The sequence below is a fragment of the Scyliorhinus canicula genome, chromosome 1 (assembly GCF_902713615.1).
Source record: "Scyliorhinus canicula chromosome 1, sScyCan1.1, whole genome shotgun sequence".
Taxonomy (NCBI): domain Eukaryota; kingdom Metazoa; phylum Chordata; class Chondrichthyes; order Carcharhiniformes; family Scyliorhinidae; genus Scyliorhinus; species Scyliorhinus canicula.
Window position 1 is genome coordinate 126,333,722 of NC_052146.1, and position 26,678 is coordinate 126,360,399.

Consider the following 26,678-nt stretch of genomic DNA (forward strand, 5'->3'; position numbering starts at 1 on the left):
ATATAGTCCCAGCATTTTCAGCTACTTGGATTTTGCTGCTATTAAAAGATTCTTGAGTTGATATGTTAATACGAACAGTCCCACGAAATGGGAATTTATATTTTGGGGGAGTTTATTTAAAGTAAAATAATTTAAAGAAATGTAGAACTGTAGAAAATACATATAACTAAAGAAAATAATGGAACAACTTTTGCCTTGATTCAACATTCAAGCTTTGAATATTTTTTAAGGTTCCTGCCATATAAATAATTTGGTTAACAATAAATTTGGCTACTTAAATATGGAGCACAGGAAGTGATTGACAGAGTTAATTTACAACTAAGGCAATCTTATTGGATATTCTCTTGTCTGTAAACAACAAGTTGCAATTGGGAAGCAGTCCAATGAGAAGGTGTCATCACTAAATGCCAATCACATCATGGTATTTAAGATAAAAATGTGTTTCTGTAAGTGGTATTAACTGAAGTGTGTAGTGGTGGGTTTGAACCAAATGTTCCCAAAACCACTAATTCCTGAGCTGAAAGCAATCATTTATAGACATCAGTGGTCGACATGAGATGTGAAATCAGCAATGATGTTCCTGGCCACAGAGAGAAAGTGATCAGGAAGGCACACACCGCTCATTATCTATAATACCAGCATATTCAGTTGCTAGCTGTAACTATTCCTTTAAGCTTCTGTAGAACTGGTGATGATACCATGAAGTGAGCGTGACCATTATAATAGTTACGACGGCACTGGATGGTTTCAGAGAGAAGTATACCATATAGTCTCTGAATGGACAATTGCACCTTGTAATGCTGTTGAACACTGATGCTGACACAGTGGACTTTAAAGCAACAAAATGTCACATTTAATAAAGGTAGTAAGTGAAATGTGAATAAAGCTCATTTGTAGTCTTTGAATTTTAAAAGTAGTGAGTGGAATGTGGTTATCTAAAGGTTAAATGTAAGATTTCTTCATCTGAAACAATGGTGATGTTTAAATAGATTAAAATCGATTAAGAGAAGACTTGCCAATTTTGTATAGATCAATTAATGGGTGGATGATGTAGAGATAGGTTTACTTAATCAGAGGAAGGTATTACCATTGAGCTGCTGAATAAAATGCCCATTTAGAAAGTCAAAAAGACTCGAGTGTCTGCTGTCTCTGTATAAAATATGCACACGTCTGTAGCTTTTTAAAAAGACTGGAATCGTTTTGAAATTTGCAGTCATCTACAAATTCATCCCCTCATCAGGAAAAGTCCAAAGATTGGTAATGCAGATAGCAATGGGAACCTGGGAGAGATTAAACAGTTGCAATTTAATGAGTGGCTTGGTTGACATCATGAAACAGAGTGCCATTCAAAGAATCTTCTGGCAATTGTTGAATTATGGCCTTGAAATCACTCCATGGTATTGGTCATTTTTATAAAATGTTATTTTTACAGTTTTGGCTTTTTCTATTCTAACAGTCCCTATTAATAGTTGCTAATGGTAAATATCACTGGTGTATGTTAACTGTTTTCACTGAAAGATTAACAGTGGTAATGCTATTCAGTCAAGCAGATGCATGAAGTAGTTAACCACCTGTAAAAATGTACATCTATAAAGAAGATAAATTATTTAAATATGCGACAATTAAAATATCTAATCAAAATCTCTTCACCTCCAGGCCAAGTTACAGCTGTCTGTTTCTAGGTCTCATGTTGATTGGTGAGATTTTCCTTGTTTAAAAATAATGCATCATACTTCTCTGTTCTTTTTAAATTCAGCTATTACATCCCAGCTGATGTCTTGTTGCTGCAAGTTCTGCTTACGGAGATATCTCCATTTTTGTTTTGATTCTTCCTTGTCTTTATTACAGATCGTATCTTGTGTACATATGTGAGCAACCATTAGCAAACCTAGAGGATCTTGAATTAATCAGATGGGCTTTGGAGTATAAAGGCCATGCATAGGAAGTAGACATTGCAATTGTTCATGTTTCAACTGTCGGATCTCCTGAAAAGATTAACCGTGATCAAGATGTGCACAATTAGATACAGGTTGAGTACCAGTTTTTGAGCTTGTCATTTGTTCTCCATAATAGCCGGTGTTGCCAATGGTATCTGTTTATAGCACTTTATTTGCAGGCTTTACCAGCCCACAATGTGGCATTATTCAGTAATTAATGCCGTGATGGTAACTTATCTTGGTTTGACCATTGAATGAAATGGTTCCATTCAGGAGTGGATATCAGGTTTGGCTTCAAGTCCTGGGTCTAAGCTCCAGCAGAAACAAATCCATGTTTAGTTTATCGATGAGAGAATATTAAACATAAAGGCAGTTGCAAAAATAAGCTTCTGTTGGATATATTTGATCCACTGTTCTGCAATAGATGAAATTAATGCTGCACACGTTTTACTCTGTGTTCATAGAAAGTGTGTTTTTAAACCCATTATGTTGGCATTGGCAGCAATTAAAAATACTGTCACTGAGCTAAATAACATGGAGGCCTGGATTTTAGCCTGAAGAGAGCAGATTGGGGGGGGGGGGGTTGCTGTGTGGTTGAGAAAGGGGGGGGGGGGGGGGGGGGTTGCTGTGTGGTTGAGAAACGCAGAACTGTGGGCTTGTAATTCCTTCCAATGGGGGTTCCCACCCCCAAAACAGCCTGATTGTCGAGCCTTAAGGAGGAAACCTGCTTCACAGAGCCCAAGTCTATGTGGTAGATAGGTATATTGGGGGAGAGAAATCTTGGGGCAGGGCAGGGAAAGGGGCTACCATGCACAAAGCTGGGGTAGATCAAGGAGTCCAGATCACAGAGGAGGGGCCCATGGTGGTCTCCGGGTAGATCCTAATTGCAGGAGAATGGTCCTATGGTGGTCGAAGGAAGAAAACCAAGTGCAGGGTAGAGTGGGAGGGAGGGTTTTTACTGGATAACTTGTTGGACCTGGAGGTCGTTGAAGCATTCCTGTTTCTCCAGGCTCACAAGCCATGCTTGGGGATTCATCCCTTCTTGCCTTTGCTTAGCTACTGAGTTTCCGAAGGCCCTGGAAATCTGACTGCCTATGGTTTGAAGTAGACGACTGTTAAAACGAAGGTATGCAGTCTCAATACAATATTTAAATAACCACTTCCCACAAACTGGTTGGTCACCTGCCTCCACTAAACCCGAAAGTTGACAGGTTGAGTTCCTGTTCCAGATATTTTAATCTCTGATGTCACCCCAACCTGCTTGTTTTTGGGAGTTAAGGTTCAGCCCATAAACTGTGTTGGGAATAAGTTTAATTTGCTGAAAGAGATTTTCTTATTCATATGTTATTTATTTTCTTTTGTCGTTTCCTTTATATATTTGCTACTTCACTTAATTTTCAGATTAATTTGCAGGATTATGGTGAAACATCAACTGTGTGTGACTAAATTTTGTTACGATTGTACCTCGGGCGAGGTTCCCCAAATTTGTTAACTTGGGCGAGATCCCTCGATTTTCTTTACTGTCTGTCCGGATTACCCCAAAATTGTTATGCCCCGGTTGAGGAGGGTAGAACTGGCACCCTTTCTTTATTCAACCCACTCTACTGGTCGCAACAAGATTAATCTGGAAAGAATCCTTCCCTTCACAGATCCCTTTACCAGTCCCAATATTTATGTTGCAAAAGGAGCCAATTTAATCAGACTTTCTTGAGTTAAAGATACAGTGAGTTTATTGACTACTAAGAAAATGATAAAACAAAAGCATATACATTCATACATATTAGACGTGAGAATTGAGTCCTAAATCATTTTTTTAAAAGTCCTTAACTCATGAGGAATAGATCATTGAACATTGCAGCCATTCTGATTCAAGATCTCAGTAGCGCTGACTTCAGCAGGCATATAGTCGGTTTCGAGATCCCGATATTCTGAAATTTGGCGGAGAAGTTTCCCTGTCTGCTGTTCGCTTTGTTGACTTGGCTGATTTCAATCATTGAAGAGAGATCGAGTTATACCTGCAAAAAGCTTTTGCAGGCATGCTGCTGCTGTCTAACTTCTTCTTTGATGTCACACACATTCTGAGACCCCAGCACTGGTTCACGCACACACTTGGGGCAACCTTTCAACTGAATTTCATCCCCATCTTTCTTTTTTCCTGGAAGGCAAAATCTACAAATCTGTCTGGACATTATGCACTGAACTCATCTCCCATTGTTTCCACCAGAGATGGCAATTCATTTCTGTATGCCTTAGAAGTATATTTGCCTGGGAGCAGGACCTTGTTCCATTGTCTCTCAAGAGTATCATTCAGCAGAAATTCAGCCAATGACTGACTTTACATCCTCCGCCATCATTAGCTTGTGTATCCATTATTTAAAAACATGCAGGTCTTATAGGGCTAAACACACAAGGCTGGTTTAGCAAAGTGGGCTAAATAGCTTGTAAAGCAGACCAAGGCCAGCAGCGCGGGTTCAATTCCCGTACCAGCCTCCCCAAACAGGCGCCGGAATGTGACAACTAGGGGCTTTTCACAGTAACTTCATTTGAAGCCTACTTATGACAATAAGCGATTTTCATTTCATTTCTGGATGTAATTTGGTGTTTTTCCTTTATTATCAGGACAACTAGACAGATCTTTTGAAGAGCAGTCACAGAGACAATGGGCTGAATGCCATCATTCTGTGCTGTAAGATTCTGATTATATGGTTAATAGGTTGTACTGTGATTAAGGTACACAAGAACAAGGTGCAATTGAATGAAGGTAATAATACTACTGTTCTAAACATTGGGCCCTATAAAAAGATATGATGCTATAATTCTGACATTACTGCTCTTACAAATCTGTCAATAAAACACCAATAATTTAGAAATGTATTATGTTTGAACCCATGCCGAAATCAACAAGATCATCGCTGATCTGTGGCCGAATTCCATTAGGGTCTTTACCCCATTTCCTATAATACCCGTTAACTAAAATCAAATAATCTCAGATTTAAAATTAATAATTGATCCAGAATCAACTGGCAATTTTGGAAGGGATCCAGTCTTTTACCATATTTGTGTGCACAGGTGAAACCTGACTTCAGCCTGTGTGATGTGCCTCTCAGTTTTAAGTAATGTTCCCCGGTCCTAGATTCCCCAACCAGCTGAAATAGTTTCTCTCCATCTGCCATATTATTTTTCCTCAAGCTGTTTTTTTAAAAAGTGTGATCAAATCACTTCTTAATTCATAGTTCATGTTAATATCCTTCAGCTGAAACCTCATCCACTTTGGTGTTTATTGCACATTGGCATCTGTACATCTCAGCTGTACTGTGCTTGAACATTCGGGGACCATAATCCATGGTACATAACTCTTGGGAGCTTGTTCCAACAGGATTAAAACTATTGTGAGCTATATAATATTCACTGGGTGTCACCTTGGTGTTTGGACCACACATATAATCTATACAGTTTATTCATTTCATATGTACCAATGAGCCTTCAGTGGAAAATCAATTAAGTGACTTAAAATAGCAATGTTGAAAATGCAACATGCTGGGCACATTCACAGTGTTCCTTATATGTGCGGTCTATTGCCATCCCATATCAGGTTTATGTTTTGAAAACCCAGAAGGGAAAATAAGGTAAAACCAGTTGAAGGCTGCATCTGTATCTAACCTGCCCCTCACCAGAATAATCAGTATGTGCTGGGAGCACCTGGGTAGAATTTGTATACCATGGCCCATGTGCTAGTTATAGAATTTCACCAGGTATATAGATGTGTGTATCAGATTGTACCCAGGAATCCCTGGATTTTCTCAGCACCAAAAGCTACATAAAAGTTTGTGCTGTTCATAGCAGGTGTTCTTTCTGATGATGTGCATGTCTCCACATTGCATTATACTGGCTCCTAATCAGATTTTCTAAAGTCGTTCGTTAAGGAACTAAATCTACCTTACAAATGGTGAAGAATTCCCGCTTTTGAACTCTCATTATATGCTTTCATGTCATTGTAATGAATAGGTATTTGGCAGAGGAAGGGTTAACATGGAGAATAGCAGCACCCATGGTATGATGTATAGAGTCACGTGGTAACAGACTCATAGAGAGCTCTCTAGAAGCAGCCTGCTTGGAGACAACAGACACCATAGATGACAGTATTTGGAATCCATAAATAGTTGAAGATTAACAGTAAATAGTTCATGTTTAATCATACAAGTCTTAAGCTGCTCATAACTGAAAATCCATAGACAACACCATATTATAACATTGTTGACAAAGGTGGTTGCTTCTAAATGATATCACATCAGTGGTGATATGAAAGGTGGGAGTTTAAATGATGGACTTTGAGCAGAATCCTACAATGTGAAAGACTAATAGCAGCTGAAGCCAGATCAGAGAGCTCTACATCTGAGAAGAAAAAAATAAAGAAATGTTGAAGAAGCTTTGCTACAGACTTAGATGTTGAAGAATTGTTGCTCTTTTTAACTGGATACTGATATGACAGTTATTAATGATGATATTGCTTTTCGGAGTCGCAGATACCACCACAAGGTCTTACCGGATATCGATCAAAGACCAAACAACCAGTTAGCAAGTTCAATGATAGTTTATTTACACACAAGAATTACTTCGGCATGCAACATAAAACACTACAAGCTAAATTACACCTAACACTACAACAACCTTTACTTAACTTCAGGCACCCGGCTTTATGCAGAGGAACAGGGCTTTGTTCGGATCTTTCGTGGCTGGGTCTGGAGAAGTGGCTTTGTTTCTGCTGGACTCATCCGTCTGGTAGCGATCGTTGGCCTTGAACTTGTCTTCTGGTCGTAATGCTGCAATTGGATGGGCATAGGCCGGGAGAGCAAGCGCCAGGGCCAAAAGGGACTGAACACATGACACTGTCTCTCTTTATCCTTCTGGAGTTTCGCGCTCTTTTGGGCGGTCCTTAGCTTTGGACCCAATCATTCGGCAGGCTTCAATTACTGCCTTCGATTTTGGCCAATAAAGGGGCGGGTGCCTTGATGACAGGTGTGTCCTGAGTGGTCATTGACCTTGGCTTTTTGGGCTCCATGAGCAAAGGGAGTGGCGCCGATGAGTCTGTTTCTGTATCTGTTACCTGAGTACAGGTCTTTTGTTCTGCGGAAATGGGCCATTAGAATGCAAAGTAGCTGGGGGTTTCAATCGCGTCTAGTTTTCTGAGTTGCCAATATACATAAGCTCTGAGCGTCTGAGTCCTGGGTTGACCATATTTCCCATGGTCCTATGCAGTTGGCCATATTTCCCAGGATCCTTTCTAAATGGACAACCCAGATGGCTACAGAAGCCGCTGGAGTGAGTGGAAATCCATTGTAAGACCCCTGAGTGCCACACACCGAGTCAAAGAAGATGGCCAGTTCACACGATAGTAAGCAATGATTGCAATAACGTTGTACTTACATTATAGAATAGGTGGCGGTCTAGAACCCGCCGAAGTCCCACCGGCGTGAATCAAACCACCTACCTTACCGGCAGGATCAGGCGGCGCGGGCGGGCTCCGGGGTCCTGGGGGGGGGGGGGGGGGGCGCAGGGCGATCTGGCCCCGGGGGTGCCCCCACGGTGGCCTGGCCCGTGATTGGGGCCCACCGATCGGCGGGCGGGCCTGTGCCATGGGGGCACTCTTTTCCTTCCGCATTCGCCATAGTCTTCACGATGGTGGAGGCGGACATGACCCCCTCCCCTGCGCAAGCGGGGATGACGTCAGCAGTCGCTGACGCTCCGGCGCATGCGCGGACTTCCGCCGGCCGGCGAAGTCCCTTCGGCCCCGGCTGGCGTGGCGCCAAAGGCTGTTCCCGCTGGCCGGCGGGGCGCCAACCACTCCGGCGCGGGCCTAGCCCCTCAAGGTTTGGGCTTCGGCCCTGAAGGTGCGGGGACTTACGCACCTTTGGGGCGGCCCGATGCCGGAGTGGTTCACGCCACTCCATCCCGCCGGGACGCCCCTCCCCGCCGGGTAGGGGAGAATCCCGCCCTAGATGTGTAACCATTCAGCAACATAAATAAATGAAGACTTTCAAGCAACAGAATGAAAGCATACCAGAGGAGTAGGAGACTCTGCTGAATTGCAGGTAAGCTCATGATGAACCAGGTGAACTTCACATACTAAAACTACGAAAAGAAACATAATGAATTAAACCTCTTACTGAACAAACTGAAGACCCAATTGTCAGAGAAGACTCAGAAATGTTCCATGTTCCAGGAGGAAGCCAAAAGCTTCATGAGACAGACTGAAGAGCTGAAGAAGCAGTTGAATGAAAATGAGGAAGCATTGGAAGGAAGACCTGTAGAACTTATTAAACTAGCAGATATTGAAGCCAAGAGTGTCACAATTACAGAATTGAAACTAATTAAGACTTGGAGGTAGACGTGGCCAACACTGAAACCAAAATGAAAGGTATAAACAAAGATCTGCTGCAGACAGTGAAAGAGAAGACAGAAATAAGATTAGAAAATGTAAGTCCGATGCTGAAGCACAAGGAACTAGAAGAAGAAAAAGCACCAGATGTCTCAGACATGCTGAAAACCATTGAGCTAGATGAAAAGATTCATAAACTTGTAAAATGATTTGGGAATAAAATAGGAAATGAATGTTTGACCAAGATTGTGAAACATGTGGCAATAAAGGTTCTGTAGTGATCTCTGTATATCAATATACATGATCAAGGTATGTAAAACTAGTACAGTCAATTCAACACTAGATGTCTCACCATCAGATGGTATACGAAAGATTTTCCCGCTCTTTCTGGGAGAGTGTGTTTCAGGAGCGTGAACAGACAAGACATAGAATAGCTAGAGAGAGAGAAGTTATAAATTATTTAATTATTACATTGTATAGTTGGTTAATTATCTTTACTGTATTTTATTTATTTTACTAGTTGGTATTAATTACAAAGGACTCACAAATATTATTTATATTACTCAATAAATTAGTTCATCTTTACAAGAAGTTCATTTCATCAACTCGGCTGGTTCAAAGAGTAATATATTATATTACACAAGTTAATATAACAGGTTCCATTTTCAAATTGTATACGTCCAGCAAGAACATGGTAGACATTACAGAAAAAAAACACCTGAATCCACTTTAGGAACAAATGGAGTACACATTCCCCTCGGAAGACGTGGGACAAAGCCACAGAGTCTGAAAAATGCAGACAAGTGGTTAATAAAGAGAAATGCAACTCGAAGGAGCACACAAAGCAAATCAAATGGAGATAAGCAAGTATCAGAAACACAGAGTACTACCACCATTCCTCCAAACATGAATGACTGAGGTGTGAAAGAATTATCAAGCCTCAAAGGCTGTCTGAATTTATAAAGTCAGAGACCTGAGGTGGGGGATAAAGGATTGCAAGTAAATATTGTATTGTAATAATACATTGGAAGGGAGGAAATGTTTCTTTAGAACAAAATGGTTGTCGCATTATGTGTCCGCATGTCATTGTAATGAGAAAGTGATTGGCAGATCAAAGTTTAATATAGGACTGGAGAATACCACCACAAATGTATGATGCATTGAGTCACATGGCAATAGACTCAAAGAGAGCACTCTGAAAGCAGACTGCATGGAGACAGCACCATGCATGACAGTGTCTGAGATCTGTAAATAGTTGAAGATAAAGAATAAATGATTAATGTTTAAACATACAAGTCTCAACGTCTTATAAATCGAACCTATAATGCAATATGCTGCTCAGCAGCCACACCATATTACAACAGAAGAAATATCAGGGGCAAAATTATTGGGCTGGATTATTGGCTAAGTGCCGGGGTCAGCGGAGCATGTGTGGACTTTTACGACTGAAAAATCGGCGTGAAACCCTCAGCAATTCTGACACGGGTGAGGGGCGAGCACTGGCGCCGACTGAAACTCCCACCCCCGGCACCAAAAACGGGCGGAGAATGGCCTGGTCCCGGGCCACGTATGCGCACGGCTGACGACCTGCAACAGTTGCGCCATACAACATGACGCCTGCAGTGCACAAACCCAATCCGCCATCCAGGACCCTACAGCCCACCCCTTGGCCACCCCCACCAATCCCACCAGCCCTAGCAGAAGCCCCTCTGGCCAGCAGCACGGATCCTGGCCGAATGTGGCGCCGTTGGACACAGTCCGCAGCCAGCACGCCAGGTTCCCGCATGGCTGCGACCACACGTGTCACGCACCATCGGGAACTTGGCCCATTGGGGGTTGAGCATTGCGCGTGGGCTGGCCAGTGAAGCGCCAACGCCGTTGAAACATCGCATGTCATGCGTCACAATGATGGCAGTTTGGAAGCGGAGGAGCATGGCGGGCCTGTGTCAAACGGCTGCCGGCCCCGATTTCAGCGCGAACATCCATCTCCTCTCGATCGCTGAACACGATTTTGGTGTCGGGCTGCGGAGTGTCCAGCCCATTGTTTCCAAAAGCTCCTTCCTTCTCAGAGGAGCCGGTGATGTTGGAAATGGAGAGAATCTCTAAGCGAATTCTGGCCGTCATCCACCCTGTCACCATAATTCCTTAAATCTTTTGATATTGGCTGGAACTGAAAGAGGCCATATGGTTAAAATGGTAATTTCTTTCAATTGCACAAGGGTTGTGTCAGTAAATTTGGTGCATGCTGAAAGTTATAGTACAGCAAAAAGAATTGACATTCCATCTTGTCTTTTGTGAAAAAAAATATTGTGTAGTATAATGCAATTACACTTAGATTATTGCCATCAGAGTAGCACTAAATTATGTAGTAGATGCTGTCATGTCTTGTCAAGTTCTAATCCACCATCAATCTTCAAACTAAAGCATCTAATGAAATACTTTCAAAATATATCGAAATAGCATCAATATTGATTTATTAATGCTTGAGAATGCTACTCTAATTGAATTGAAATCCAGGAAGTCAGTTAATGTAGCTGACAGTGATATAGGAACCCAATCTCCTGTGCAACAGGCAACTGCGACTTTTTCTTGTGCTCAATGCTGTCAGTTGAATAAATAGTAAATCAATTTGTATTCCACTTGGACACAGAAACGATGCTTGGACTACACCTTACTGAGACCTGCTGTTGAGTACCTGGAATGAAACAAATAAATCAAGTGTTCTTTTCTGTGCTTATATTTGGAGCAATTTACTTTTTTGCTTTTTCTTCCTTCTTTGTTTTGAATTATTCTCTGATTCTCCAATTAGAACAGTTTTACCTTTTGTGGAATATTGGACTACTCTGCTGATGAGTCTAGAATTTTTGTGTTGTCTAAAAGGGGAAAAGTTGGATACATTTGGAGGACTGAGAGACCGAAAGCTGTATTTCAGCACAAGCAGCAAGCGTTGAGGCCCGATGATTCCCTTTGTAAATGAAATAAATGTTCTAGCTTACTTTTGTGACCTTCTTTACCTTTCTGCTGAGTGTCCACAGACCTTCCAGTGCCAGCACCTTGGCTATCCATGTGTCTGTTGGGTGAGAGTATTCAAGAAAGAAATGAGAAGCCTGAATTGCCTCCTCCTGTTTCAATGCTATGAAAGTAAAGGGTCTTGATAATTAAGGCACAGGTTCACCATTGTTTCCTCCAGTGTACTCTGAACGCCCCTATTCTGGAGGCCCTGGGCATTCCAGGCTGTCACAAACACTGCAGAGGCTGTGTAGAACCAAAGTGCACCTTCTGGACCTTTCCACTTGAAGAATGTGTGCACCTGGCATATAATAGGCACAATTTACCGGCCTCATCTCCCCCGACTTAGTGTCATCGGTGATGTGTTGGGTACTCTGGATCTGTGGAGACTGCGTTTACCTTAGCAGTAACATAGACAGGCTACCAACACTTGTAATAGTACAACTCTATTTTATTTAACTAAGAGCTGTTGAACATGCACTGTGGGTCAACGCTATGTTAGATTGATTGAAGACCTATGCCTAACCTGATCAGCCTATACTGCTAGCACATGGTGGATGTTTGTGTTACTGACTGCGAGCTCTGTCTGTCTCAGAGGCTGAATCCCGAATGAGGGGAAAACTAGTGCTCTCTGGCTTTATAGTGACCGTGCCCTAACTGGTGATTGGCTGCTGTGTTGTGTGTGTTGATTGGTCTTGCAGTGTGTCAGTCAGTGTGTGTCTGCACCATTATATACTGATGTGTATATTAAGACATCCCCCTCTTTTTAAAAAATAAAGTGTGTTCGTGGCATTAAATAATGTATGATGTGAATGTTCCTAACTATGTGTGGCACATGTGAGCATATTTACAAGATTATGTTAAGATATTTACATTGGAAGGTGTCTAGTGCAGATGGACAGTGTGCAACAGAAAAATAACTAGAACAACAGTATGTACAAACCAGTGAGTTAATCAAACAATGCAACAAAGCAATCAGTTCATGAGTTCAGAGAGTCCATGAATTCAGGCAGTTCATAAATTCAGTCTCTGAGGTGGGCGAAGAATTCTGGTTGACTGCCTCAAGGGTGGGTCAGAGGCCGCCTGGTCTGGAATGGGCGGGACCGTGTCAGACCCAGAGGGTGGCTGAGTGAAAGGGATATCTGCAAAGTCCGTAACTGGTTCGTCGTGATGGCGATACAGGACATGATGATCTGGTGGCGAGCGAGGAAGAAGTCGTAGTGCCCGCCTATTTCGGCGCAGAAGAGAGCCGCCTGGTAGACAAACCAAAAATGACCTGGGGGCCACTTGTCTGAGCACCACAGCAGTGGTGGACCAGCCACCATCTGGAAATTGGACACGGACCTCGTCACCAGGAGCCAGAGGAGGGAGATCCGTGGCACGGGCGCGTATGCCGAGTTGTGTTGGGCCCGAGACAGCTGCATTCGGCGAAGGACCGGAACGTTGTCCAAGTCCGGGACAGGAATGGCCGGCACCGTCGTCTGCAGCATGCGATTCATCAATAATTGAGCCGGTGACAGACCAGTGGACAATGGAGCGGATCTGTAAGCAAGCAGGGCAAGGTAAAAATCGGATCCTGCATCGGCCGCCTTGCACAGGAGTCATTTTACGATGTGCACCCCTTTTCCGCTTTGCCATTTGATTGGGGGTAATGGGGACTGGACGTGACATGTGTGAAGTTGTATTGTTTAGCAAAATTGGACCACTCCTGACTGGCAAAACACTGGCCATTGTCGGACATGACCGTGAGCGGGATGCCATGGCAAGCAAAGGTTTCCTTGCACGCACGGATGACTGCAGTTGAGGTGAGGTCGTGCAGCCTAACTACCTCGGGGTAGTTCGAGAAATAGTCCACTATGAGGACATAGTCCCGGCCAAGCGCATGGAACAGGTTGATGCCCACTTTGGTCCGGGGGACGTGACCAACTCATGGGGTTGCAAGGTTTCCCTTGGCTGAGCAGGCTGGAATCGCTGGCATGTTGGGCAGTTGAGAACGGCGTTCGCTATTGTCACGTTGATTCCAGGCCAGTACACTGCCTCAAGGGCCCATCGGCGGCATTTCTCACCTCCCAGGTGGCGCTCATGGAGCTGCTCAAGGACGAGGTTGCGCATGCTGTGCGGGATGACGCTCCTTACTTTTGTGACCTTCTTTACCTTTCTGCTGAGTGTCCACAGACCTTCCAGTGCCAGCACGTTGGCTATCCATGTGTCTGTTGGGTGAGAGTATTCAAGAAAGAAATGAGAAGCCTGAATTGCCTCCTCCTGTTTCAATGCTATGAAAGTATAGGGTCTTGATAATTAAGGCACAGGTTCACCATTGTTTCCTCCAGTGTACTCTGAACGCCCCTATTCTGGAGGCCCTGGGCATTCCAGGCTGTCACAAACACTGCAGAGGCTGTGTAGAACCAAAGTGCACCTTCTGGACCTTTCCACTTGAAGAATGTATGCACCTGGGATATAATAGACACAATTTACCGGCCTCATCTCCCCCGACTTGGTGTCATCGGTGATGTGTTGGGTACTCTGGATCTGTGGAGACTGCATTTACCTTAGCAGTAACATAGACAGGCTACCAACACTTGTAATAGTGCAACTCTATTTTATTTAACTAAGAGCTGTTGAACATACTTGCACTGTGGGTCAACGCTATGTTAGATTGATTGAAGACCTATGCCTAACCTGACCAGACTATACTGCTAGCACATGGTGGATGTTTGTGTTACTGACTGCGGGCTCTGTCTGTCTCAGAGGCTGCATCCCGAATTAGGGGAAAACTAGTGCCCTCTGGCTTTATAGTGACCGTGCCCTAACTGGTGATTGGCTGCTGTGTTGTCTGTGTTGATTGGTCTTGCAGTGTGTCAGTCAGTGTGTGTCTCTGCACCATTATATACTGATGTGTATATTATGACATCCCTCTCTTTATAAAAAAAAAGTGTGTTCGTGGCAATAAATAATGTATGATGTGAATGTTCCTAACTATGTGTGGCACAGGTGAGCATATTTACAAGATTATGTACAGAAACTCTAAGATATTTCAATTGGAAGGTGTCTAGTGCAGATGGACAGTATGCAACAGAAAAATAACTAGAACAACAGTACAAACCAGTGAGTTAATCAATCAATGCAACAAAGCAATCAGTTCATGAGTTCAGAGAGTCCATGAATTCAGGCAGTTCATAAATTCAGTCTCTGAGGCGGGCGAAGAATTCTGGTTGACTGCCTCAAGGGTGGGTCAGAGGCCGCCTGGTCTGGAATGGGCGGGACCGTGTCAGACCCAGAGGGTGGCTGAGTGAAAGGGGTATCTGCAAAGTCCGTAACTGGTTCGTCGTGATGGCGATACAGGACATGATGATCTGGTGGCGAGCGAGGAAGAAGTTGTAGTGCCCGCCTATTTCGGCGCAGAAGAGAGCCGCCTGGTAGACAAACCAAAAATGACCTGGGGGCCACTTGTCTGAGCACCACAGCGGTGGTGGACCAGCCACCATCTGGAAGTTGGACACGGACCTCGTCACCAGGAGCCAGATCAGGGAGATCCGTGGCACGGGCGCGTATGCCGAGTTGTGTTGGGCCCGAGACAGGTGCATTCGGCGAAGGACCGGAACATTGTCCAAGTCCGGGACATGAATGGCCTGCACCGTCGTCTGCAGCATGCGATTCATCAATAATTGAGCCGGTGACAGACCAGTGGACAATGGAGCGGATCTGTAAGCAAGCAGGGCAAGGTAAAAATCGGATCCTGCATCGGCCGCCTTGCACAGGAGTCATTTTACGATTTTCACTTTGCCATTGGATTGGGGGTAATGGGGACTGGACGTGACATGTGTGAAGTTGTATTGTTTAGCAAAATTGGACCACTCCTGACTGGCAAAACAATGGCCATTGTCGGACATGACCGTGAGCGGGATGCCATGGCGAGCAAAGGTTTCCTTGCACGCATGGATGACTGCAGTTGAGGTGAGGCCATGCAGCCTAACTACCTCGGGGTAGTTCGAGAAATAGTCCACTATGAGGACGTAGTCCCGGCCAAGCGCATGGAACAAGACGATGCCCACTTTGGTCCGGGGGACGTGACCAACTCATGGGGTTGCAAGGTTTCCCTTGGCTGAGCAGGCTGGAATCGCTGGCATGTTGGGCAGTTGAGAACGGCGTTAGCTATTGTCTCATTGATTCCAGGCCAGTACACTGCCTCAAGGGCCCGTTGGTGGCATTTCTCCCCTCCCAGGTGGCGCTCATGGAGCTGCTCAAGGACGAGGTTGCGCATGCTCTGCGGGATGACGATCCTGTCCAACTTGAGTAGAATTCCATCTACCCCCGCCAGGTCCTCTTTAACATTATAGAATTTAGGGCATTGGCCCTTGAGCCACCCGTCTGTCAGGTGGCGCATGACAAGTTGGAGCAGGGGATTGTTGGCCGTCTTGCGACGAACCTGGATGTGTCGGTCATCCGTGGCGGGCAGATTGGATGCGGCGAATGCCACACGAGCATCAATCTGGCACACGAAGCCCACTGGGTCGCAGGGTGTGGTGATAGATCGGGAGAGTGCATCGCCGATGATGAGCTCCTTACCCGGGGTGTAGACGAGTTCGAAGTCGTACTGCCTGAGTTTAAGGAGAATGCGTTGCAGGTGTGGCGTCATGTCGTTAAGATTTTTTTGAATGATATTGACCAGTGGGCTGTGGTCTGTCTCGACTGTGAACTTTGGGAGTCCATAGACATAGTTATTGAATTTGCCGACTCCGGTAAGAAGGCCCAGGCACTTTTTTTCAATTTGCGCATAGCGCTGTTCGGTGGCCGTCATTGCACGTGACGCGAATGCGACAGGAGCCCATGAGGAGGTGTTGTCACATTGAAGGAGCACTACTCCAATGCCGGACTGATTGGCATCCGTGGAAATCTTTGTTTCTTTGGCCGGATCGAAAAATGCCAACGCCGGGGCCTTGGTCAGCTTCGCCCTGAGTTCCCGCCATTCTTGTTCGTGGGCAGGGAGCCATTGGAACTCTGTCGTCTTCTTGACCAGGTTCCTGAGAGCCGTGGTGTGGGAGTCGAGGTTCGGGATGAATTTCCCCAGGAAATTGACCATGCCCAGGAAGCGGAGGACCGTCTTCTTGTCCTCCGGTGTCTTCATGACCTTAATGGCAACTACCTTGTCCGCATCCGGCTGCACGCCAAACTGTGAGATGTGGTCTCCGAGGAATTTCATTTCTGTTTGACCAAAGGAGCATTTGGCCCTGTTGAGGCGGAGGCCATGCTCATGGATTTGTCGGAAGATGCATTGGAGGCGATCAATGTGCTCCTGCGGGGTGGTAGACCAGACGATTATGTTGTCCACATATACGCGAACCCCTTCGATACCTTCCATCATCTGTTCCATAACTCTGTGGAACACTTCCGATGCAGAGATGATGCCAAACGGCATCCGGTTTTAACAATACCGGCCAAATGGGGTGTTAATGGTGCAGAGCTTCCGACTGGATGCGTTGAGTTGGTTCTGCCAGAACCCCTTGGATGCATCTTGGTGAAAAATTTGGCGCGAGCCATCTAGTTTTGGAATGGGATAGTGTTCTCTCACAATATTGCGGTTGAGGTCCTTGGGATCAATACATATACGTAATTCACCGGATGCTTTTTTTCACGCACACCATTGAGCTGACCCAGTCAGTCGGTTCCGTAACTTTTGAAATTACACCCTGGTCCTGGAGGTCCTGCAGCTGCTGATTGAGGCGGTCCTTGAGGGGTGCTGGTACCCTGCGAGGTGTGTGCACCACAGGCGTGGCGTTTGGTTTTAACAGGATTTTATAAGTGTATGGGAGTGTGCCCATGCCCTCGAATACACCGTGGTATCGGGTGATGGTGGCATTCAGCCCGAAAGTCACCGTCCTGAGAAGCGGAAGTATCAGCGGGTGACAGGGAGTGAACCCTTTGGACAAGGTTTAGGAGTTTGCACACCTGAGCACCAAGCAGGGAGGCTTTAAAGGATCCCACTATTTCGAATGGCAGGTTAGCCTTTAATAACCGATGCGACACTTCAAGCTGGCAAGAGCCACTGGCAGTAATGGCATTACCATTATAGTCCAGAAGCTGGCAGGCTGATGGCAGGATGGTAGGCTTGACATGGAGGCTTTCGAGGTCAGACCGCGCAATGAGGTTGGTTGAAGTGCCGGTGTCCAGGCGGAATCTGATGCGGGATCGGTTGACCGTGAGGGGTGCACACCACTCAATGCTGAATATTGGGAGAGACATGGCTTTTGTCTTCATGAGCATCTTGTGTTTGGTGATGATGCCCACCTAAAATGGTACTTTAAGGTTCTCGGTGTCAAGGTCCGGAATTAGGTCGGAGTCGGATTCGGTGACAGATGGGTGGATGGCACGGACATCCCTGCATGGCTGGTTGGAGCAACGAGAGATAGTAGGTTGAGCAGACCTGCATTAGGCAGCATAGTGGCCAAGCTTGCCACATTGGAGACAGTGTCGGGATTTTGCAGGACATTGCCGCTTTAAATGGGCGGAGCCACAGTTGCTGCACGTCGTGACGTCAGAACGTTCGGTGCGCCACCGCGCATGCGCGGTGCGGTCGTACATGGTGTGTGCCTGCGCAGTGCGATCTTCGGCGTCGCCATCCCCTCGGTCAGTGCGCGCATGCGTGGGAGCCCGCGAAAAGCGCGCGAAATGGCCGCCCTCATCCAGGCTTAGGCCCTGAAGTTGTTTAATGGCTTGCACCCGCTCTGCCTCGTGCGGACCTTGCCGCGCCGTTTCAGCCGCTTGAATGTGCGGGTATCGGTTAGTGGCGTGTTCATGCAGAACGCAGGTCTAGATGGCTATCGCAAGGGTGAGCTGTTTAACCTTGAGGAGCTGCTGACGTAGGGGGTCCGATTGCACACTGAAAATGATCTGGTCACGGATCATTGAATCGGAGGTGGAGCCGTAATTGCAGGACTGCGTGAGGATGCGAAGGTGGGTGAGGAAAGATTGAAAAGGTTCATCCTTGCCCTGCAAACGCTGTTGAAAAACATAGCGCTCAAAACTTTAATTTACCTCGATGTCACAGTGACTGTTGAATTTGAGCAGTACTGTCTTGAACTTGGACTTGCCTTCACCTTCAGCGAAAGTGAGAGAGTTGAAGATATGGATGGCGTGGTCCCTGGCCGTGGAAAGGAAGAGAGCGATCTTCCTGGCATCTGAAGCAGCTTCCAGGTCTGTAGCTTCAAGGTAAAGCTGGAATTGTTGGTTAAAGATTTTCCAGTTGGCACCGAGGTTGCCGGTGATGCGGAGCGGCGGTAGAGGGCGGACACTGTCCATACTACCGGATGGCTGATTGCTGGTCGAAGGGAGATCACTTGAAGGTAGGTCTATTAAACTCTAACATCACGTACTGGTACCATAATGTGTTGGGTACTCTGGATCTGGGGAGACTGCGTTTACATGAGCAGTAACATAGACAGACTACCAACACTTGTAACAGTACAACTCTATTTTATTTAACTAAGAGCTGTTAAACATACTTGCACTGTGGGTCAACGCTATGTTAGATTGACTGAAGACCCATGCCTAATCTGACCAGCCTATACTGCTAGCACATGATGGATGTTTGTGCTACTGACTGCGGGCTCTGTCTGTCTCAGAGACTGCATCCCGAATGAGCAGGAAAACTAGTCCTTCTGGTTTTATAGTGGCCGTGCCCTAACTGGTGATTGGCAGCTGTGTTGTGTGTGTTGATTGGTCTTGCAGTGTGTCAGTCAGTATGTGTCTCTGCACCATCACATACTGATGTGTATATTATGACAATCGGTATCAATGAGCCATATGCATGTGCTAGATGAGTCCAAGATGTAACTGTCTCACAGGTATTGGAGATCTCTGGGTGGTCAGAGACAAAATGGCGGCCCAATCTTTGAAAAACCAGTTTCACTGGCGAGTTCAGCCACTCATTACTGAAAACATTTTTAAGTGCGGGCTAGACCGGGTAGAAACTCCCCAAGGCCCAAAGAAATTACTAAACCAAAAAGGAAGTGTCCATTCTGGGAGGGATTTGAGGGGTCGTTCCCAGCACTTGAAGCGCCTGCAACCTAATGGCACTCTGGTTGTTTTTTCAGGCCTCGGTCCGCCGAGGCCGCACTCAGTCACATTTCCTGCAATGAAGTGCTCCAGCAAGTGGAGCTCCTCAGTGCAGGAGGAGATTGGGGCGCCATTAAAAATGGTGTCCCGATCGCTTGACCTTCCATGACCCCCAGACTCCCCTAACGCCCATCTCATCAGCTGGGGGGTCCTCAAGACCCCTGCATCCCACCTCACATGGGCAGGGCACCCCTGGATCTGATCCCTGGCAAAGGCACAATGCCACCCGGTCACCTTGGTACTGCCAGCCTAGCACCCTGGCAGTTTCCCTGTGCACCCTGGCAATTTCCCTGCGCACCCTGGCACTGACAGACTGGCACCAGAGTGGCACTGCCAGGGTGTGCACGTAACACCACTAGGCTGGAGTGCCAAGGTGCCATCAGTAGTGCCAGGACACCACCCTTCCCAGATTCCAACCACCCAGGGGTCCCTGATCAATTGGGAGACCCCCCCCTCCCCAAGTGCTGGTACACCTGGTCCTCGTTTGTGGGGGCTGGTACTAATTGGCACGCAGTTGGGGTCTCCTCAGCGAGGCTGGTAGATCCCGGGAGCCGGTTTAATCTGGTGAGGGCAGAGTTAAAGTCTGCGATCTGGACCCCGCCCATTGTGGGCAGGATCCAGAGTATGAGATCGCATTAGATCTTGCGAGATGTAGCAACTGTCGGAAATCTCCGGAGAGGTCTCTCTCCACTGGCTGCCACCCGTCCCGATTCCTGCAGGACTTGGCTGGTAAACCATGCCATAAGTGTGGCTGAATACCTGTGTGGATCTCACCCAAAACGCCTATGTGAAACACCCTGCCAAACCCGCCCAAAATGACACTAAAATATTTTGGTTGAATTCTGCCCAATGTTAGGAAAATCTGTCTATTTTTACTATTTTGAAGCAATCAGTAAACCAGAAGTAACATGAGTTTAACATGCAGCCAGCATTAAAATTTCTTCATAAGGATAGCTGTAACACCAAGGCCATAATTATATCAGTCACAGTTAATTCTTCACCGTCGCTGTCTGCTCCTGTATTTACCTCATGACAGTTGGAGACCAACAATGTGCGAGGGAATTGAGCACACACTGTTGAAATGAATTTGTGGAAACATTGGGCGCGATTTAAAGGGACAAAATCCAAGTCCCGGTTTGGATGCGTTTGGGGGGGGGGGGTGTTTCGGTGCCGAGAACGATACCGCTATTTAATGGGACTTTGCTGGGGTTTTTTTGGCCTTGGCGCGGAACGTCCTGCCACACTTACCTCATTTCCTGCACTGATGATCTCAACTCGCCAGTGCAGGAAGAGTATTTGCGGATCGGGGTGCCATTTTAAAATGCCACCTTGATCTTTCGACCCTCATCAGCCACCCCACTGTGGCCACTGGATCCAAATTGCACCCAACTTACCTCTTAGGGGGTCCTCAGGTCCCCCCTCACCCCACCCCTTACGGCAAGGCACCCCCGGTCCCCGACACAGGCAACCTGGCACCCGGGCACCTTGGCACTGCCAGCCTGGCAACCTATCAGTGTCCCTGCCAACCTGGCAGTGCCACCCTGGCACCCTAGTAATCTAGATCACGATGTCTCACAAGGTCCGATTAAATCGTGCGAGGCATTTCCAATGCCTCAAATCTCGCAAGAGTTCTCTTGAGAGATTCAACAGCCTCATTGCATCACCAAGTAAAGCCCTTAAGTGGCACCCATTAATGGAATACCCCTGATTGCATTTTTTTTTGGGTTAACACTGGGACTTAGGGCAACATGGTGGCGCAGTAGTTAGCACTGCTGCCTCATGGCACCGAGGTCCCAGGTTCAATCCGGCTCTGGGTCACTATCCGTGTGGGGTTTGCACATTCTCCCCGTGTTTGGGTGATTTTCACCCCCACAAATCACAAGCAGGGTTTGGATTGGCCGCGCTAAATTGCCCCTTAATTGGAAAAAATGAATTGGGTACTCTAAATTTAAAAAAACAACAATGGGACTTGGAATTAAATAAAACTTGGTTAATCTCAATGTTTATTTATCTCCCAGAGTTGTTAGAACAAACGTCGAGAAAGCCAGTTAACAACACAGTTATATTGTGCTGACATATCATCTGATTGTTACCGTGTTGAGTCTGAACCTGGGTGAAGTAGATCTAAACAGTAATAATTGTTTAGGAGCTCTGCACAGGGCACATCGTAAATCAAATTTTACAGTCAGGGGAGAGAAATAAGGTTTTGTAATTTGCTTGATTTAATGTGCCCCTGGAATATTCTTTATAGGCTACCCCCTGATGCTGATTCACTTCCTTCACACAGGTTCAGTAACCCCTTCAAATCCTTGGCGATATGATCACAGTTGGCTCCTCAAAAATACAATAGATTTCGAGATAAAAAATAAACAGGAATGGAAGGCTCCCAAATCATGTAAAATTCCATATTCATTTGAAGGAAGCATTTTAGAAGCTCAACTGGTAAAACAAAAGGAATGCTTTTGGCCTTCTGTTGATGTTTACAAGACCCCTGACCCCATTATTATCAATCTTCTGAGGTTAAATCCAGTTGTATGTCACCCCAGCACTTTATTTGATCATGAGTTGAGAATTCTATCCCAATCTGGTTATTTTCCAAGAGAACACGTTGCCATTCCTGAAGCATTGGCTAGAATCTTAATTTAAGGGGAGTGCGGATGGTTTGGATGTGGGAAGGTGGAACGGGGACAGGGATGGTGGTATAAAGCTCTGAAAAGTGGCATCAGGTCAGGAACTCAACATGATCCTGCCCGCTTCCAGAAGTAAGCAGGGAATCCCAATGGATCTGTTGGGTAAGTCATTAAATATTCAGTGAAAATTCAACCCAGCACTCTGGCTTCAATAACTGAAGCCCTGGTTTTGGGAGCTGTTTGGAACTTACCGTAGTCAACCCAGTAAGAGGGTAGGAACGCTTTTTCAATGAAACTGAATAGCTACTGTCTTGCCGAGGGGAGAGGCTGCTTCCTCAGCAATATTTTGTTCCCTCTACCTCCATTGGGTCTGAAAATTATTGCTTTCTAAAACCTCACTTTTATTTCTCTCTTCTGCTTTGGGCAGCACGGTGGTGCAGTGGGTTAGCCCTGATGCCTCACGGTGCTGAGGTCCCAGGTTCGATCCCGGCTCTGGGTCACGGTCCGTGTGGAGTTTGCACATTCTCCCGTGTTTGCATGGGTTTCGTCCCCACAATCCAAAGATGTGCAGGCTAGGTAGATTGGCCACGCTAACTTGCCCCTTAATTGGAAAAATTATTTGGGTATTCTAAATTTAAAAAAAAAAGAACTTGTCCTTCATTCCCTAATATTCCTCCATCTACTTTTCAATACACTAATGCTGCATTCACTAGCCTCCTGGCCACTGATGGTCTCCTTAAAATCCTTTGCGGATTTGTTCCTTGCTTCAAATGCCTATAATAATCCTTCTGTTGGACTATACCTTTCATCTCTCTCCTCACTGCCCCCACCCACAGCTATGAAGTTGAAAATTAGCCAGAAAAATACATTCAGAAATGTTAAGATCTTGTTTAGTTTTCATATATCCCATTATATGATGATTCTCAGTAATCAAAAAGGTTTTGTACCCATCAAAGCTTGTTTTAGCTGTCTTCATTGTTTTAGCTCTGTAGCATGTAGTTATGGCCTTGAAAATTAATGCCAAATATCTCAAATTATAACGTGGTATAAATATTTTATTTATTGTAAAATAAGCCCCTTCAATATTTTTTGTGTATATCCTGCATTTGCTAACTTCCAAACTGACAAAGGGAGGGAACAAATTCCTTTCTTTCCATGCTCCATCCAGGGAAGAACATTTTATCCTGGGGATGCGGTGAATTGGAGTAATCTATCACCCGCTTACTGCTGATCATACATGTAGCTTTTAAAATTTTATTTTGAATTAATGTGCAAAAGCTTTTTCTGTCTTTGTGTTCAACTTTACTTTCCTGTAAACAACTGACAGACAGGAGACAGATGATTTACTTGGGTTTGACCTCGGTCTTCAACGGTGCATCATCTTGTGTTTCTAACACTGTAATAAACATCTTGATTGTGACAGTTCTATTAGGTGTGTAAGAAATAACTCGAATGTTTATTTAGTGTCGGCAAAGCCTGTTTTTTAAAAATTCTTTCGCCGGGTGTGGGCGTCGTTAAAGTCCATCTCTGATTGCCCTTGAGAAGGTTGTGATGAGACCTTCTTGAACTGCTGCAATCCATTTGGTGCAAGTATACCCAAAGGGCTGTTGGAAAGGGAGTTCCAAGATTTAGTTTGCGTGACAGTAAAAGAATAGCAGTATAATTCCAAATCAGGGTTGTGTGGTGGCTTGGAGGTGAACGTGTCAGTGGTGGTATTCCCAAGCATCTGCTGCCCTCGTCCTTCTAGATGGGAGAAGTTATGAGTTGGGATTGTGTTGTGGAAGGAATCTTGGTGAGCTGTTGCAATGCATCTTGTATACAGCACACACTGCTGCCACATGGTGTCAACCATGGAGAGAGATTGAATGTTGGATGGGGTGCCAATCAAGTGGGCTGCTTTGTCTGGATAGTGTTCCACATATCCTTGTCGGCTTCAGCTGCTCTGCACCAATTTACACTCAGATGAGCACTGATTGCCAGTAGGAGTGGACTTACAGCCTTCACTCTGGAGGAAGTTCCACCTTGGAGAGCTGTCGGCCAATCTCACAGCGCTGCATTTTCCAGAAGAGGAACTGCATGGAGCTGCCTGAGACTTAAGTCCCGGGAACTGGAGACCCAGGTAAGTGTAAGTGGTCCCAAGATGGCGAGAGTAGGGGAGGCCTGCTGAGGGAGATCCGGAGGTCATTGAGCCTTAAGGGGGGTGCGCCCCTCTGCCTTCCCATCCAAGATGTAACTTTCTTTTTTTTTTGGTATCCTTCCACTGAGCCTCAGTCCACCTGATTGAGGCTAGGCATGAAACGGCCCTGAAGCAGCCATTAAATGGCTACTTGAGGGTCTCACTGGGGAAAGGATGGGTGTCCCATCCGAGCCCTTGTCTGTCTCAGTGTAAAATCAATGCAAGGTCTGGGTAGGTAGGAACCTGGAGGGAATTTCGGCCCCTGCACATTCTCCCCCCCCCCCCCCCACCTCCCCTCCCAGGCTAGATACCCACTGGGTGGGGGGTTGTGTGAGAGAATAGAATTCTGATCTGGAACTTGCTGAATTTGGACACGGAATGCTTCATTATCTGAGCATTTGCGAATGGTGTTGAACATTGTGCAACCATCAGCGAGCATCCCCATCTCTGACATTATGATGCATGGGAGATTATTGGCGAGGCAGCTGAAGATGATTGGGCCTAGGACACTATGCTGAGGAACTCCTGTCATAGGTCTGTGATGATTGGCTACCAACAGCCAGAACCATCATCCTTTGTGCTAGGTATGTCTCCAACCAGTGGAGGATTTCCCGGCTGTTTCCTATTGTCTTCAGTTTTGCTGATTGATACCAGACTGTGTCAAATGCTGCCTAGATGTCAAAGGCAGTCACACTCACTTCCAAGCTTTTCAATAACAACTAGTAGCAGAATGCTCAAAGTCTTCAGCTCGCATTGTGCCAGGCTTTTCTTGCTGTCATTCTAACCTGATTTTCTGTTTGCCACAGTCACAATTCAGAGAGTTGCACAGTTGAGTTAATTAAGTCAATAGTGATCCCGCGTGCTTTAAACTATGGAGATAGGCCCAGAAAAGATGAAACTACAACTAGAGAAGTATCAGAAAGGAACCCCATTTAATTTGTCCTTGGGTCCCTGCACTGCAGAATATAACTTATTTACATTGGTGTTCCGATGCACCAGCATTGGGAAAGAAAATACAAGTTCAGCAATACACTGAGATGCGGAATATTTGGCTAATGGTAAAATTCTTGGTAGTGTGGATGAGCAGAGGGATCTCGGTGTCCATGTACACAGATCCCTGAAAGTTGCCACCCAGGTTGATAGGGTTGTGAAGAAGGCCTTTATTGGTATAGGGATTGAGTTCCGGAGCCATGTTGCAGTTGTACAAAACTCTAGTACGGCCGCATTTGGAGTATTGCGTACAGTTCTGGTCGCCTCATTATAGGAAGGACGTGGAAGCTTTGGAACGGGTGCAGAGGAGATTTACCAGGATGTTGCCTGGTATGGAGGGAAAATCTTATGAGGAAAGGCTGATGGACTTGAGGTTGTTTTCGTTAGAGAGAAGAAGGTTAAGAGGTGACTTAATAGAGGCATACAAAATGATCAGAGGGTTAGATAGGGTGGACAGCGAGAGCCTTCTCCCGCGGATGGAGGTGGCTAGCACGAGGGGACATAGCCTTAAATTGAGGGGTAATAGATATAGGACAGAGGTCAGAGGTGGGTTTTTTACGCAAAGAGTGGTGAGGCCGTGGAATGCCCTACCTGCAACAGTAGTGAACATGCCAACATTGAGGGCATTTAAAAATTTATTGGATAAGCATATGGATGATAAGGGCATAGTGTAGGTTAGATGGCCTTTAGCTTTTTTCCATGTCGGTGCAACATCGAGGGCCGAAGGGCCTATACTGCGCTGTATCGTTCTATGTTCTATGTTCTATGTCTCAAATTAGGATCTATAACAGAGAAAATATTCAGTTTTTGGTATGGGGTTATGAGAAAGGGATGGGGCGAGGGAGTGGGCCCAGGTAGAGTGCTCTTTCCTAGCGTCTGTGCAGAATTGATGGGCTGCATGCACTGTAGGGATTCTATGATTTGCAGTGAGCGCCTCATGGCTGAGCTAACGTTGCTTATCCATTATGATCTTAATATTCTTGAGTAATTTGTACAATCGATAATAAATTAGGTTGGAAGAAATGAGGCATTTAATTTGGCTTTTCTCACTCAGTCATACATAGAACTCAAATCTGTTTGTCTCTTTGTAAAAGAAGATCTTCGATTTGAGAGCAGACACTGCTTTTTAAAAATTTGCTCATGGGAGTGGGCATCGTAGGCTGTGCCAGCATTTATTGGCCATCCCTAATTGCCCCCTTGAGGGGCAGTTTAGAGTCAACTGCATTGCTGTGGGTCTGGAATTGCATGTAGGCCAGACCAGGTAAGGACAACAGATTTCCTGCCCTAAAAATCATTAGCCAACTAGATGGGTTTTTACAACAATCGACAATGGTTTCAAGGTTACCATGAGACTTTTAATTCCAGATTTTTATTGATTTCAAATTTCACTATCTGCCATGGTGGGATTTGAACCTGGGTCCTCAGAGCATGACTCTGGGTCTCTTCCC